Genomic DNA, 5,121 nt, shown 5'->3' with positions numbered 1-5,121 from the left:
AGTTGAAGCAGTTCTGCATGGAGGAGTGGGCCAAAATTCCTCCACGGTGCTGTGAGAGACTAATCAATAACTACAGGAAGCATTTGGTTGCAGTTATTGCTCCTAAAGGTAGTGTAACCAGTTATTGAGTCTAAGGGGGCGATTACTTTTTCACACGGGAGCATTGGGTGTTGCATAACTTTAATAAATAAATGAAATATGTATCACATTTTTGTGTTATTTGTTCATTCAGGGTCCCTTCTATCTAATATTAGGTTTTGGTTGAATATCTGATAACATTCAGTGTCAAAAATATGCAAAAATGCAGAAAATCAGACGGGGCAAATATTTTTCACGGCACTGTACATATTTCTTTGATGCTGTTCTGTAGCCATTTCCTTTGTTATTATTATTATTATTATTATTATTATTATTTATTTCTTAGCATACGCCCTTATCCAGGGCGACTTACAATTGTTACAAGATATCACATTATTTTTTACATACAATTACCCATTTATACACTTTGTTGTAGTTTGCTACAAGTGCTTTTCTCAAACGTGAATCAAACTCCTTTGTCTTGGCATCATCTGCTGTGTTGCCTAAACATTCTTTTTCAGCAGATGTTTTAAATAACTACCTCTTTTTCTGACTTGACTTTGTAATGCAGTTTAATTACTGTGTAATGGTTTTCAATCAGTGAAAATATTCTTTAATTAGTTCTATAACATTTTTACAGACAAGTACTACTTTTGTCATGAACAAATATTTGAAATTGATGAAGTGCTTTGTTAAACTACCTGATGGTCTTTGTCATATTAATTAGTGGCTAATGTTCACTAAATGCTTGTACAGTAGTCTCCAGGTTAGAGAACACCCCTCAGGAAGCAAGCAAGTGTTCTTATAGCCGAATTGTTCTCTAAGATGGAGTTAGCCACCATACTCAATAAATAAATAAGTAAATAGGTATTATTTGTCATAACACACACACATCAACATATGAAATAAACTGAGTAAGTAAAAGGAATAGTCAAGTGTATGTTAATAAACTATAATAATAAAGTAACAAACTAAAGTTAATAAACTGTCAGTTAACACAGCACCCCTACAGACGTTAAAAAATGCAGCAGCAATGTACAAGACAAGCACATTATTTATCAAAATGGTGAAGCAACTCACCAGAACGGAAAACATCCAACTTTTTTGTATTCTCCTGGAAGTCAGAATACAAAACGAGTCGATAATATGATGCCGGTTCTTGAAAGATTTAATAAACCAATCAGTGTGCCTCAAGACACTCTTGCGATGACAAGTCACTTTTGAAAAGACTGAATAAGCCATTTTAATTTAAGTTTGATGATGATGAGTTATCCGGTTACAAAACAGTACTGTATCTGTTGTGAACGAGTCGCTATCGGTGCCAAGAAGGTGTTATTTTAAGCAAAGTTCCTGTTCCTTTAGCCAGAGCATTTACAATGGGAAAAATCTGTTTCACTACAAGGGTGTTCCCTTAGGCGAAGTGCTCTCTTAGGAGGTGTTCCTATACGCAGAGACTACTGTATTTAACATGTTTTCTTGAATTATCTTATATTAAGTATAGGGTGCCAATACTTTTGTCTGGGACTGCAGATGCTCCATTGAGCTGGGAGGAATCTCCATATTTCACGACTCCTAGTCCTGAAGCCTTTTTCTAGAAGTCATAGATCAGAGAGAAATGCTAAATGTCCAGCACACTCATATTTCTTTACAGTTGAACTTTGGGGAAGATATTATACATGGTGTTTAGTACCTTGTTACAAATGGTCTTGTTGAGATATTAATCATAAACTTTCTATTTATCGTTTCTGTGATTTTAGATGTAGAACATTCATCTCAGTGTAACACTTTATCTGAATGTTTTAGCAAAGCTGGAATCTAAAACCGTGTATTTCATTTTTAACCCCTGTCCAGCTCTTTACTGGGTATTATGTGGAGTACATGGTTTTAACCATATTTCGCTCAGTGGCAGTGTTTTATTTTTTTATGTAACACAATATGGCATCACATAGAGTCAAAATACTCCAGCTATATAGTCCCAGAATAGTAGTTTTATAATGATATAGCTTTCAATGCCTCAGTAAAACCATTGTTAGTATGGTAAAAAAAAAAAAAAAAAAAAAAAAAAAAGTAGTTCACTGATAACATTCACAGTAAGTTGAATACTTTCTTGTAAAATGTATGGTAAGCTTAATTAGCCAAAACAATCAGACAACAGAACTAATTCAAAACCAGTTCGCCTTGACATGGATTTCAATAACCTTAAGAATTTGTTCTATATAGGAATGCCCACACCACGTTTCATCACAATTGGATAAGCAATTCTGAGGATAAAGTGCGACGTGTACGGGTGCCTCCATTATATCCCCATTGCCAGGGGTAGCAAAGGAATAAACTGTGATTAAAAGTGATAGTGATCTTCTCAGGGTTTCAGTATCCTCTTTGGATAATAAAAGTATCCCACTGTCTTTTGATTCACTTCAAACAAGGTGTTATGTAAACATCTAAATGTTAAATAAAAATACATTTTCTAGATATTCTGTGCACCCACAAAGCCAGGTGCATTGTAGAATTTGCACTGTGAATTATAATCTTAGGGTTTAACAACTTGTTTTTATCTATTATTCAAATAGATTAGAATTGAATAACACAATTCTTCACTACTTTGACACAGTGCATTGCAGACAAACCATTTGAATAGAACACTGAATACACACAATACTACAATGTATGTAAATTCAATGCCAGCCAGGTCTAATTTTTTTTTTGTTAGTTTAGTTAACCAATGATACAATTTAAAAGTTTTCATTTCTTGGTGTCTCAATACTGAAGACTTTTAGGGGTTTGTTACAAGCTCCTTGTTAATGAAATATTAAGTTTTCCATAGCGGAAAAATAATAAGATGCCACGTATCTTCAGAGCAATTAAACATATTAAGTATTTCATAGCCACTACAGTTCAGTAACATTTTTAGAAAAAAAAACTACATCTTCAAGGCTCTAAATAATATGCTAGAGGGTTAAATAAAGTGTTGTTCATTTGCAGTAATTTGGTAAACTTAGCTTTATGACCTTTGTTTGAATTGCAGATCACTTCAAATGAGAAACACTTGCAGTGCCTTATGGGTGGGGATGATCTTGTCCAAACTCTCCAGAGGATGGCTCATGCTGCCAGGTGAGTTCCCTAGGGCTTGGAAACCTAGCAACAATCCTCTGCTGTAATCACCTTCCATGTGCTACAGGCTTATCATGTTACCATTACCCCTTTTTGGTGAAGCAGAACTGTATTTGGAACTCCCCTTTCAAAGCCTCTCTGAACTTTTTTAGTTGTTATTAAGAATGACTTTGTTCCATTGATGTGGGAGGCCATACTAGGGTTGCGTGATGAAAGATTCTTAGAGCTATAATTTCTCTTATAGCCGGATACTGGCCTATTGTTGAATAGCTAGCTGCCCTTTGATGTCTAGTGGCGAGACCCATACAAGCAGAAATGACTGGCAGATCTTCACTGTATTGTGTTTTTGGCAAAGCAGCAGTGAAATTCCTTTCCAATAAATTAAGCCATATTTTAAAAGTATAGTCTCCTCCCAAGCAAATTATTTGGATTTCCATTAACTACAATGCCTGGCAAGATTTGACTAAATAGCAGCAGTGTGGAGTAGTGGTTAGGGCTCTGGACTCTTAACCAGAAGGTCGTGGGTTCAGTTCCAGGTGGGGACACTGCTGCTGTACCCTTGAGCAAGGTACTTTACCTAGATTGCTCCAGTAAAAACCCAACTCTATAAATGGGTAATTGTATGTAAAAAAAATAATGTGATATCTTGTAACAATTGTAAGTCGCCCTGGCTAAGGGCATCTGCTAAGAAATAAAAAATAATAATAATAATATAGGATGGCTGATATACTGTTTAAATGTATGTGGATTTAGCACTTTGTTTTAATCACAAGCACACAACTAGATTGTGTTTAAACCACAGTACTAATGTGCATAGGATGTAGCATTTTGAAAACTTCTGACCAGCAACATTTTATTTTTTGAAAAGTAGTCTGTTTGGTACGATGTGGGAAATAAAACAATTGAAAGGAAGACTGTTTAAATTTGAACCTGTAGACCTCCCATGGTTCTATTTGCTCTCAAGTAGTAAAATACCTTGAAAGATAAGTTTCCAAATTCAAACTTTTTTTTTTTTTTTTATAAAAAAAAAAACAAAAACACACAAATACTGACTAAATGCACTAAATTATATTAATTACTTTGTTTAGTTCAATAGCATGGGGTGATACTTGCTGTCTTAAGAAATAAAATCTGATCTGACTTTTTTTTTTTTTTTTTTTTTTTAAAGATCACATGCTGATGTTGCAGTTGCCTCGCTGGCCTCTGAAATTCTGAAAATTGTTGGATATTAAATAAACTGCAGTGATCAAGACAACAAACAGTGGTGCATCTTAAATGTTTAATTCCTATAATAGGGAATGGGCTTTTCTATCAATTGTTATCAAGTTACAATTTGTTTGAAAAGTGAGATTTGTAAGTACTGTGACATTGTATAAAACAGTAGTTTTATTTTATTTTTTTTCAAAAGGGTTTCTCTTCTTGGCTTTAGGCAAGTACTCTCCCTCTCAAAATATCACTAGCTTCCAACTGTTCGGAGGTGTTAATTCACATTGGAGGTTAATGTGAAAGAATATTTTTTTTTCTTTTTTTTTTTTTAAAAAAAAGGACCAAGTTAGGAAGCCAGTTGTGAATAAAATGGTTTGAATTTGTCAGTTTATATTTAAATGCAATACTTAAGACACTGGGGTCAGGACATATTTCTTACATAATCTTCAAAACAATAAAATGATAGCTATCATTTTTTTTATACAAAACAAAGAAATGTTGGGAACAAAAAGCTGTTAAAAGCACACCAAGGCTTGCCCAGTCAAAACACCCCTGGACAGTCAGTAAATATATAGCAATTTCTGGCACACAAGACAAAATTGTATTTAAATGAAACAGGTCAATGGAGGATCACCTATAAAGAGCCTGGGGACACTGCCACTGTAAACCAACTATGGACAAATAAAAGCAGCCAGCTTGATACACTCAAAACACAAGAATGGTGCC

At 34.4% G+C, this 5,121-nt stretch overlaps 1 long non-coding RNA gene across 1 annotated transcript; it reads left to right on the top strand.

Annotated features, from left to right (window-relative positions):
• The first annotated feature begins 2,684 nt into the window (after positions 1-2,684).
• On the top strand, positions 2,685-4,583 carry LOC131728653 (uncharacterized). Its single transcript, XR_009322778.1, has 2 exons — positions 2,685-3,189; positions 4,358-4,583. It is a non-coding gene; the product is annotated as an uncharacterized LOC131728653 (long non-coding RNA).
• Positions 4,584-5,121: the final 538 nt, after the last annotated feature.

Source organism: Acipenser ruthenus, unplaced genomic scaffold, assembly GCF_902713425.1.
Source record: "Acipenser ruthenus unplaced genomic scaffold, fAciRut3.2 maternal haplotype, whole genome shotgun sequence".
Taxonomy (NCBI): Eukaryota; Metazoa; Chordata; class Actinopteri; order Acipenseriformes; family Acipenseridae; genus Acipenser; species Acipenser ruthenus.
The sequence above is the reverse complement of the archived record's forward strand: the minus strand, read 5'-3'. Positions and strand labels throughout refer to the sequence as shown.